This window comes from Passer montanus, unplaced genomic scaffold (genome assembly GCF_014805655.1).
Source record: "Passer montanus isolate IOZ18808 unplaced genomic scaffold, ASM1480565v1 scaffold10, whole genome shotgun sequence".
NCBI classification, from domain to species: domain Eukaryota; kingdom Metazoa; phylum Chordata; class Aves; order Passeriformes; family Passeridae; genus Passer; species Passer montanus.
Window position 1 is genome coordinate 16,385,496 of NW_024356505.1, and position 12,388 is coordinate 16,397,883.

At 37.3% G+C, this 12,388-nt stretch overlaps 1 protein-coding gene across 1 annotated transcript in view; it reads left to right on the forward strand.

The window, feature by feature from the left end:
- Window positions 1-12,040: 12,040 nt before the first annotated feature.
- Window positions 12,041-12,388, forward strand: part of ETV1 (ETS variant transcription factor 1) — a 66,873-nt gene continuing 66,525 nt past the window's right edge. Inside the window, exon 1 of the mRNA XM_039712069.1 lies at window positions 12,041-12,068. The gene's annotated coding sequence lies outside the window, so the exon portion shown is untranslated. The remainder of the gene's footprint in view (window positions 12,069-12,388) is intronic.

Here is a 12,388-nt window from a genome sequence, read left to right on the forward strand (position 1 = left end):
AATATAAGAAATGCTATATTCAGACAGAAAAAGAAACTGTGTTTAGTGGTCTTGCAAAAGCACCACTATGGTTGGCAAGAATACTTCTCATGTTGACAGTATTTGCTCAGAAGTCTAAGCCCAAATGCTCATCAAGAGTCAATTGCACTCTTCCCATAGACATGTTCCTCTTGGAAAAGCTGAGGGATGCTTGTCAGCTAGAATGGCAGCACAGATTTCTCTGCTATATTAAACCTAATATAAACTGCTACTTTTTAAAGGCACAGTGTGAGTACTTTGAGTTGCCATTCTAGCATTTTCCTGAAGTGATCAGTTCCCTACAAGATTATGTGTTTTTATATGTTTGGGGTTTTTTAAAGAAAATGCCAGAAGTATTTGGTCTCTCTTAGCTCTGTTTAGTGACATGCTTGTGCTTTAAGGAGAAAACTCTGAATTTAAGCTCCATAAGGGCTTTCTAAATGAGCTTGCAAAATTTGATAGGCTGCACAATCCACTAAGTCACATTTAGCTGACAGCACCACATGCAATAAAAGAACTATTGCTAGAAAAAGCCACAGGATAAATTAGAAACCCTTAGAAGTTTTAGTAAATTATCTCTAATACTCTTTACTTACTACACTGTTGCAGCAAAGTGGCATGGGAAGACTACTGAAGAATCTAAGCTAGTTTATGTGGAAACTATTTCTGTATTATCAGGAGTCCTCTGGAGTATCACAAGCCACTAGACAGCACCCATTTGTTGGTATATGGTGAAATCATATCTCTACTGAAGCTATTGAAGGAATTTTACAGACACCGGCTCATTTTTTTTGTGACCTGAGCTCTAAAAGAAAAAATCTGTGCAGCCTACAGTTGCTCTTTTCTAGTAAGAATGGCAGCTAAAACAATCAGAGAAGCACTAGTTCAATCATCCTTTGTTACTTTACTATTTACTACTAGAAATTAGGCCAGCATCCCTGGCATTGATCACCTCTAAGAGGTAACAACTTCCTTTTTAAAAAAATCATGGCTACTTATATTTTCTTTAATTTTTCAAGCTCTCAGCTTTGAGGTTTAGTTTACTCCCTTTTTTGCGTTTACTGGTGTGGATGAAATATTCTACTCTAGGATATAGATATGTATTTTATGGACATCCATATTTTTACTGTGTGATTCAGCCAAAATACTTGAATATTTTCTCTTTTTACCTTTGTAATTTGTTTATAGTATTTTTAAGTAATTTGACTTTATGTATATAAATGTAGAATCCTTGTGTATGAATTGCGTTATGCATGGCTGTAACAATTTCCTTATTGCTTGTTTTTGAACATTGCCCAAGAATATTCTATCAAACTAACAAAAATATGTAATGTACACCCCTTTTACTATCCTAAGGTGGAGCTATGAGTGGAATATTTAGCTTTTAAGTAATTTTAGGTCTGGCTGAGTGCATAGGTGCTTCTTTGCAGGTGTATATTACTTCTCCTTTTCATCTATGTTATCCAAGGATCTGTGTACCAAAGATGGCATGTTGATGGTCATGACATGGACTTCTCAGGGAGGCAAAGGTAATTTTTATCCTGTTAGTTTTTGAAATTAATATTTTGTCATCCGGTTAGGAGACCTTGATGGTAAAGAATGGCATCCAGGCCAGACAATAAGGCAAAAAAACCTATTATATCAACTTAGAAGTCCTCCTTGGTAGGTTTTTCTTTGACTTGCAGTAAAGTGCTACCCCCAAAAAACTTGGTACATTTTTTGTGCAATGAATTGGATTTACACAATTAAATTAATAATCAGAGTTGGCAAAAGAAATTGACGTAAGAAGAAAGCAAGCAAGCAAGTTCCATAACTGAAATATGTTTTCATTTGTATCTTCCTTGTCCGAAGGGGGAAAAAAGTCACAGTGACTCAGGGGACTGTGCTTAGTAAATTTTAGCTTTCTTTTGTAAAATATGAAGGAAAACATCGTTCTTCCTTAGGCTATCATCAAAAACATAGAGATGATAATATAAAGATTCAACAGAGTTTGCAACAGAAACATCCTGAATAAAGTACCAGATTGCAGAGATTGTAATCTTAGATATAAGGAGTCTTATATTTTTGGGCTTTTCTGAGGCAAATCTACAATCTGAGGAATTTTATGACATTCTGAGCTTCTGTTCTTATCTGTACTAGATTCTAAGTGAATGAGAAGATTTTTAATTTTTTTTTTTAAATGTAGTCTGGCCCTGTTCACAATGGGACTCCAACATTTCCTGTTAGAACATGATTTATCAGGAATTTAATTAATCTCCAGTTCAAACTGTAGGTACAGACCTTTAAATTTAAAAAGAAAAATAACATTGAAATAGACCTAAACTTAGAATTACAATAAATAGAATAAATTAAAACCTAAACTAAAACTACAAAAAAGAAAGATGAACCCAAACCAAAATTGGAAAAAGGAATGTCAGTCAAGTCTGTTATGTTCAAAAGCCAAATATGATTTCTGTATTTTATATCTTAGGTTGATGGTATAATGTAATTAAATACTCTCTGTCCTATCAAACATAAACTATAGCTTCTGTATTGCTGTTTTTCTTAAAGATGTTTATTTCTTGTCCTTCTCTCTTTCTCAAGCTAGATATGATTTTGAAACACAAGCAAACAAATGTCAATTCCTTTGGCCTCTGTTCTGCCATTCCATTGCTGAAATTCTGCCCAATTTAAAATTTCCATTCAGAATGAGTGGCATTTGTTGAACTGGTGGTTGTTGTAGTTATTATTATTTTATGTTATTTTAACACTCTTTTGCAAAAGTCATGGACTTGTGCAACCCTTGCTGTGCCTATGCATGAGATTTTAAAAAGCAGCTGCTTCTGTGGATCTTTTTCACAATAGTTTTTTTTTCCTGAAGACAGTCTGACCCTCACAAAAAAACCCCTTTTAAGTCTTGGTCTGTGATATTTCCAAACTTGTATGTGGAGTAGGTCCCACCCAATTTAATAGTATGCCAACCTAAGGAATACAGAGACCAAATAAAAAGGTACAGTGAAGAGTAAATAAGATCAGTGGAACATTTTTCAATATTTCTTCCACCTTCTCCTTCTTTAAAACAATATAGAATATTGTAGAGACTTTGTATTCAAAATGTCTGCTCTACATTACACTTTTTATGATCAGAATTAATAGGCAGAATAATATGCACAAGAAAATAGATGGAGCAGAATGGCTATGAGGGTTTCTTATGTAAAAATTGTTTTTCAGATTTACAGTAATTTTTTCAGCCTGCAGTGTGGTAGAAAGGAAGATAAGACTATAGAATGTTACTGTGCTACAGGAATCCTTCTTGCTCTTTGGGACAGTACATGTGCTGTTTGCTTATTAAAGCAGCAGCCAGTTCTCAGAAGATATTTTAGTTATAGAACCGATTTTTTTTAAATATGCATTAATGGAAAGTGACTGGAGAATACTTCTATAGTTCTACAGTCCTGAAAAGACTAAAATTGTGTGAATTCATAGCAATATATTTCAGAGAGCAAGAGCTCGGTGGCTTCCTTTAACCTGCAGTCATTTTACCTTGCTTGCTTCCCTATGGTGAACCTGTAGCAGTAACAGCAGCAGTTGCAGATGGAATTAGAGCACATTTGGCCCTTGTCACATATATCAGGGCTTGAATTCCACCTCCCGCTTTCAGTTCCTTTTTTGTTTGTTTGATTGATTGATTGATTGATTGATTGAATGTGGGACATTTAAAAATATTACTCTTCAAAATAGGAAAAAAAATCTTCATGACAAAATAAAATCCAATAACTGCCTGTAACTTCATGCCTTATTAAAACATAGTACTTTCAAAAATGAAAATCCTAACATTCAAAGATTGCATGTTCTTCCCTTCTCCCCTCTTTTTCAAATACTGAAAACTAATGAATTGCAAAATTGTGAATAATGGTAACCTTGCGCACTCTGTGTGGAAGAAGCCTCTAACATCAGAGCTGAGTTTGGTGACCCAATATAGCTAGGTCAAAGAAGAAATGAAGTCCTGGAATATTACTGAAATCCTCCCAGCATGCAACATTTGTCCCTATTATTGATCCTTGGTATACTCGCAAGAGCCAAATTTTCCTTTTTGAAAAACAGGTATAATTATTGTTTCCTATCTTGTGAACAGATTTTGGGCCATGCAAATACAAGTTTTTAAGCACATTGAATTCACCAAATGAAAAGATCACATCCTGCTTCTGAATGTTCTGTGTTTTATATTTATAAGAGTTCAAATGATATCTCCTTTGTGGCATTTATTATTTTGGTGAACATTGAATTCACCAAATGAAAAGATCACTTCCTGCTTCTAAATGTTCTGTGTTTTATAAGAGTTCAAATGATATCTCCTTTGTGGCATTTATTATTTTGGTGAAGACTTGCACAATTTGCCTGGTGGGACCCTAATCTATAGTTCCTGTATATCCTAATACATCTGTACATATAATTTTAGTCTCCATTTTTAATTTTTTTTCCTACCTCACATTTCCTCCCAGGGAAGAATTTCCCTACCACATGACTCAACATAGCCGTTTAGTCCTCAATTTAAACCTTGCAAACATTGGCTTTTCCCAGTCACTGTCTACCTACAGCTTTCTTGTATATGAACTTCATTTTCTCTTTTGGCATCTCTGCCTGTGTGTGCCATGTAGTGCTACCAAAGACTAACTCCTTGTCGTTATTGCTGTCCTTTCCCAATTTCCATGTTCTCCTCAACCAGCATTCATAGATGCACCCCATCTTTGGCTCTTTGCAATACAGTTTATCCCGAGTGTGAGATTGGCTGATCTAGGTAGCTCTCTAATACCTGTAATAGCCATAAGAGCAGTAACAACAGCCTGCAGTGCCCCACCTTTTCTTCTTACTTTTTGCTTTGGATAGGAAAAGTTCTCATGGAAAGCTGAAGAACCTCGTGTATTGTGTTCTATCAAGTGCTGCTTTAAAACTTCTAATTTAAAATGCATCTGCTAGGCACAGATAGAAGTGATACATAGCTACTGTCTATTTTGTTACCTCTGCTTCTCAAGGATACTGGGTTTGGATGTGAGGGAGAACACATTTTCATTTCTGTCTTGATGAACAAACACCTCTGCTCTCTAGGGCAGAGTCCACCATTTTTGTTCAGCACCTTCACAGGAACAACAAAGCTCGGCTACGAAGGCCGGCATTCTCAGCAAAATAGAAAACATATTAAATATGGAAAAAGTGAGAACATAATGCATATGATCTCGCACAGAAGTTAACATAGTCTGTTCTTCTACATTATTTACTCTATAACAAAATACACACCCTACTGCAAATGGGCACAAAAAAATTAATTCCTTGCCTAAACACCAATGGCAACACATGCATGCCTCAGTCTCTTAACAGCAAAGCCACTTCCCAATTAACTGGAAAATGGGGCAGGGTTTACCCCTGAAACAACATTTACAGTGTGCTTTTTAACTAATGTCTTGATTTATTTAGGTATTTTTTATCATTTTACTGAGTCTTTGCTTCTTAAAAAACCCTAAGAAATACTGTTCTCTGTTTTATAATTATTTTTTTCTCTTAGTAAGCATCTCCTTTCAGTATCTTGTCATTTTATGTGCATGGAGCTGTGTTTAGATTTTATCTCTTTTCTTTGACTCTTCTTTTGCTTGTCTTGGAATATTCAGGTGTTGTGCACAGCCATCTGGGCTTAGGGATGGTACACAGGTGGAAGTGGATGGCTAGGTCCTAATGGTTATGCATGTTTACTATTTCAAATGTACAAATTATATATACAATATAATATTAATATAGCCATTGCCTGCCAATAGTAATAGTTTTGATTATTGCTGTAACTATCAAAATTCATAAATGAACAATTGTAGAGAGAGGTAATATTTTTTACTAACCCAGTTGATGCAGTTGCTAAAAAAGAGGAAATAGGCTTAAGGTCCTTCTTTAACTCTACAAGCTTGTAGGTTATGCATGTTTACTATTTAAAAATGCACATATATACAATATAACATTAATATAGCCATTGCCTGCCAATAGTAATAGTTTTGATTATTGCTGTAACTATCAAAATTCATAAATGAACAATTGTAGAGAGAGGTAATATTTTTTACTAACCCAGTTGATGCAGTTGCTAAAAAAGAGGAAATAGGCTTAAGGTCCTTCTTTAACTCTACAAGCTTGTTTGGTTTTTTTGTCATTATAGCCAGTCATTTAATAAATGGGATTGCTTTTTCCTACTGACCCCTTGCTGCTATGTTAATATCTGTGCTCAAGCTCTGAGCATGTCCAATAGTGATCTTGAGTGAGAGTCTGTAATTCTGAAAGGGCACGTTGTGTCATCTTTGTGTCTTCAGGGTTTCAGGAGGGCTTAAAGGATGACCAAAACCATTTAATGTGCACTAAACAACTTATAAATGAGAGATTTTCCAGCAAACTTAGTAAACACAATCTTTAAGCATTTCTCTTCCTGTTCCTTGCTTAATGTTTGCCTCGGATTATAACTGCATCAAGAGATTTGAGGTTTTCTACAAACTCTATGAACTACAGTGGGGCAGAAATCTCACAAAGTATGTGAAGGATTCTGAAGTGTTTGCATGATTGTCTCTTGATACCCGTACAGGAGGACATGCAAATTACAGCCATCTGTGAGATTATGCACAAATTTTTTTACTGGCCTGATATTCAAGTGACTTCTAGGCTACTTGATTATCAGTTTATCTTGGCTGGCCATTTCATTAATTTAATTGCAAGGAGAGAAACCTGGAAACTCCACTGACGCTGCAAGAACCCATTGCAATTTACATTTAATGTTTTAACTTGGTTTGCTCTTCCAGTGACTCATACATTGCTATATTAGGTCCTGGACTAGTATAATTTTTATTTCATTTTGATTTTCTCAGTTGGTAAGGAAATTAGTATTGTTGTGATGGGATTAAGATGATTTATACAACTCAGTCAAGAAGTCTTTTGAGTTTTGTCTAGTATTTTGCACTAGAGCACTGCCTGATTCTTTGGTGTTGGCACAGAGAGCTGAGAATTCATCCTGATCATGGATTCACAGTTCTAGATGATTCACTCTTGTTGTGTAGTAATTGTCATTGAAATTAATACATATGAGTAGCATTTTTGCTCCTCAAAGGTTCAGAAGGAACTAGATTAGAAAAATCCAAGTAGCTTGATGCAGCTAGTATCTCCACAATCAATAGAAACAGACTATTATTGTCAACAGTACTTCTTGAGTTAAGAACTCAATGCTCATTTTCTCACTTTATAGGCACAAAACCCCCAGTGAGATGACAGTGTAGGTGCCTGTGCAGGAATTACCCAGAAGACCATTAGGAGATCCAGAATACTGAGGTTACTCTGCTCCAACAACTCGGCCGGTGCTCTAAGTGAGTTGCCAAGCATTTTCCTTTCTAAAGCTTTTATACTTTGAAGTCTTGGTTATGATGAAGGCTGAATATATTATTAAACTTAACTTACTTTTCATCTTTCAGGGAATCATAGAATGGTTTGGCTTGGACAAGGCTTTAAAGGTCATCTAGTTCCAGCCGCCTTGCCATAGACAGGGACACCTTCCACTAGACCAGATTACTCAGAATTCCATCCAGCCCGGTCTTGGACACTTGCAGGGATAGGATATCCATCACTTCTCTGCAAAACTTGTTCTAGTGCCTCATCACCCTCATAGTAAACAATTCTGTATGCCCTTGTAAAAACTCCCTCTCCATCTGTCTCATAGGCCTCTTTATGTACGGGAAGCTGCTATAAGGTCTCTCTCTCTGGAGCCTTCTCTTCTTCAGGTGGAACAACCCGAAGTCTCTGAGTCTGTCTTCATATGACAGGTTCTCAAATCTTATGATCAGCTTAGTGGCCCTCTCTAACAAGTCTACATATTTTTTATTTTGGGTGCCTTGGTGCTGGATGCAGTATTCCAGGTGAGGTTTGCCCAGAAGAGAGTAGAGGGGAGGAATCTCCTTTGATCTCCTGGTCACACTTCTTCATGGAGCCCAGGGCATGGTTGGCACACATTGCAATAAAAGACTTGTCTGGAATTTTAATTTCTTGCACTCATTGTGAAATATTTTAATTTTTATTTTCCTCTGTAGCATAATTTTCTAGTATATAAAGATTTTCTGAAAATTGCCCTGCATTGCATTATCAGCTAAACAGACATTGAAATGCAGTTGGTTATGGAGGCCTCTAGGTTTGTAATTCTAGGTCTAAATGGCAATGCAATGTGCTGTTAATTCATACAGTCAAACACAAACAACAGTGTTATTTTCTTTCCTTTTTTCATTGGAGATATTTGTTTGCACGTACTTTTAATTCCATGTCTCTCAGTTTTGCATACAAATATAATCACCATTTTTTTTCTTCCTACTGCTTCATTCCTGATTTAAGGTTTAGTACCTGATGCTGCATTTGAAACAAAGGCTTTACAGAAAGCCATAATGTTGGGCAAGTATCTGCCCTATTAATTTATCTGGATTCTTCTTTTTAATTTTGATGTTATATACTATTTTTTTATATGACACTATGACACATCATGATAAAATAAGCACTGTTAATCTTCTTAAAGAGTCAGCGTCAAGAGGTTAAAATGTGGTCAAGGGTTAATTTACCAGACAGAAATCTCATTAACATTATGGCTTTCTAATATCTAATATCTAAAATATCTAATTATCTAAATATCTAATTTATCTGGATTCTTCTTTTTAATTTTGATGTTATATACTATTTTTTTATATGACACTATGACACATCATGATAAAATAAGCACTGTTAATCTTCTTAAAGAGTCAGCGTCAAGAGGTTAAAATGTGGTCAAGGGTTAATTTACCAGACAGAAATCTCATTAGGTTTTCATGGATTTGCTGTAGTCAGTCACATACATAGTTGTTATTTTAATGAGTCTTCTATAGACTATGTTTTAAAAGTTGCTGCTCAACAGTTGTGTGGATGGAGGGCATCCTTTTTTTTTGTTTGTCAGGCTCATCAGTGGCATCAAAGTTTACTGGGGAAACGCCTGGAAGGGATGGATAAAGCAGAACAATTTCCAAAATCTAGTAAGGTTTTTTTAAACGTAGCTTTGAAATGTATCTGCATATTATGCTCCAGTTGTGACTATCCCTTTTCTGAAGGATTTTCTTTGGTATAAGCATAATTTTATGAAGGTGTCCAAAAGGTTTATTTTTGTCATCTTAAAGTATTTTTGAGTGTATTTCCATGTCTTCTTTTCAAGTAAATTGGTTATCTTTATTTTTTATTCTTTTTTATTTATCATTGAACTTAGATTTTATCATATTTGATTATGATGGTTTATTTCTTGATTTGAAAATGTGCTTAAACTCTTTCTACATTTTCCAGAAGAAACCAGTATTTATTGAATCTCCTCTTTGCTCTGTCTGGATTTACTTTTATTTTTTATATTACAGCAATTATTTGTAACTTCATAGTGTGTCAATTTGAACAGAAAGTATGTATTTCCTTGTCCATTTCAAATAAATGTGTGAAGTATATATTGCCATTCAGAAATTGAAATCATATATAATTTTCAATATATGGTGAAGCTTTATAGAGTAGTTGAACATGTCTGTTTGTAAAAGAGAACTAGTATCTTATTTCTAAAGCAGTATTATTAGAAAAATAGATTTAAAAATAATTTTTATAGTAAAATAAATTCAGCACTCTTTTTTAATGTATTTTCAATTTGGTAAAAAACTGTTTCACCTTTTCAACTAAAAATGCAACTGTTTTTGAAGTTATTTTTTCAGTTTCTAAAAGGATTATTGAAAAATAAAACATACTTAATAATACAGTACTATTAACAGTAGTTATGTTTTAACTACTGTTTCCAAAAAGAGTAGTTAAAACATAAAAACTTTACAAAAATCCCCAAAATTGCAAGAATTTTGAACAAACATGTAAAATTACAAAGTAATTACTATGCCTTCACCAGTTAACATATGAGACAGTTATGACTGATGATGATACAAAATTGCAATTCAGCACACAGAACTACATCTACAGCATCCTCCTCTTAATAGTTAATGAAGTTTTTCTGAGTACCACTCAGCACAGTGGATGAACAAAGATGAGGATAAAGAGGGCTTCAAAACAGCTTTACTCTTCCTTTCCTCCCTAGCATGTGTAACAGGGCCAGAGACAGGGAGGAGGGAAGGAAGAGATGTGTGGCATGAGGAGGAACAGCAAGCATACCGTGCTTCTCCTGCCAGGATGCATTTATTGCACAGCTTCTCCTGGAGTTACAGCCCAGCCGGGACCACAGAGAGCTCGGCTGTTTGCACAGAGTCCACCTCCTGCAGCTCAGTAAAGCAGGATGCCAAACCTGCGCACATGGAGGGGGGTGGCATGTGCTGGAAGGTGGCCAGACTTTGTAAGGTGCAGGTTGTGATGTAGGGAAGTGCAAGGTGGGACCCAGCCCACGTGGATTTCATAGGCGATTCCTAACATGTAACGGCTCTGTGGCAGCTTTGGAAACTTCACTTGATGTTGGTTTAATTACATTGGCTGACTGACACACCAGCAATTTTTAGTGCACTGTTTAAAGACAAGAAAATCCATTACTGATTTTGCTTTGGAAGAATATGTGGTAAAATCCAGTGCTTTGGAAGCTGGTTGATGTGTGGCTCAGCATATCCATCCGGTGGGGTGGGGTGGTCAGCTGGAGACAGTAGCTTCATTGGCTCTGCTGGTCCAGGGGTTAAATTGGACACTTGCTTCTCAGGGTCATATGTGTAGCCACAGCCTTCCCATAAGCTCAGCAGCTGCTCCAGTCTGAGTATGGGTATAAATAAGAAAATTACGGCCTCGTTAGAGAAGCTGTGAATGCCCCATCCCTGGCAGTGTTCTAGGCCGGGCTGGATGCAGCTTTGAGCAATCTGGTGTAGTGAGAGCTGCCCATGGCAGGGGGTAGAATTACCAATAATTTGATCACAAAAGTGGCTTATGGGAAAAGCAACTGAGAGACTTGGTCAAGAACAGAATAAAATTATTATAGGTTTTTACATTTAGAATAACATTACTCTCTTGTAATTGCAGGTATGCTGGGATGGGTGTGTGAAAACAGAAGAAGCAAGAACACAAAAAACAAGCTGCTGGTGGTGGATGTTTTCTCTGAGAAGGCCACATGGGAAGGTCAGGAGTGGTGGGACCATGGTGTTTCTCTCTTCCTCAGCTGGACTGGACAAGTGAGTGAAAGGAGGACAATCAAAGTGTTGTGGCAGAGAGTAATATGCTCCAGAATAGAGTGTAATGAAACAATTATAGTTTTTGAAACAAAGTGCTACAAAAGAAGTGACCTGAATATTGTTAAAACCACCAGAGGGAAATTATGCAAAAACAGGTTTCTTTAGCTGGCTTTACACCATCAGCTATAAAGAGAGCCCTCAGAAACGGTCAAGTGAGAAGCTAGACTTGCTGGCTTCGGGGCTTTACTTGTTAAATGCTGAACTACATCAGATCATAGAAACCTGAAACTTTGTATCGGTGAGAAGCTAGACTTGCTGGCTTTGGGGCTTGTTAAATGCTGAACTACATCAGATCATAGAAACCTGAAACTTTGTATCTCACAGCAAGACAGCGTCATGAATACCTAAATTTACCCCCTGATTACTGTGATACCTGGAATTTACTGCTCAAAGAGAGGACAAATATAGCTGTTACGAAACCACACAAATCTGCTTTGGTGCATCCCGGTAGTTCAGAAAGGCAAGAGTTTTTGAACACAGCCTTCCAACAGCCACTCTGTCCAAAGAGCAGAAATCTTGCTTTCTTAGAGAAGTCCTCAGAAGTCCTGACCTTGGTAGCTCCTGGCACCATTACACCAAAAATTCCCTTAGATCCAGTGTATGGGTGCTGCCAAATTCTGTCCACAAAACCTAGAAATTATGTCATTCTCGTAGAAATAAAAATTGCTTTCTATGATTCAGTGAAAAAAAAAAAAAACCAAACCCAAAAAAAGCCTACCCCAAACCCGCCAACCAAAAACGGCCAACAAAAAAAGCAAACCGAGAGCAACCATGAGCCCCGGCATGCCACCAGCTCCGGACAAAACGGTACGAAGCGTCTCTCGCCGCGCTCACCTCCGGGCGCCCGCGGCGCTTTGCGGGGCAGCTCTGCCGCCTGAAAGGGCGCGCGTGTGCGCGGGGGGTGCGTTTCGCTTTACGGACTCAGGGAGGCGAAACTTTTTCTTTAAATAATTTTTTTTTTGTGAATGGAAGGGGTTGCCTTTGCCACCCGGAGGGACGTAGGGGACGCGGCGTGCCCGCGGCAGGACCCCGGGACACCGCCGGGCACCCGAGTGCCGACTTCCGACGCGCTCCCCGGCCGGCGGCGAGGGTCGGGGCCGCGGCGGAGTCGCCCCCCGCGGGCCGGG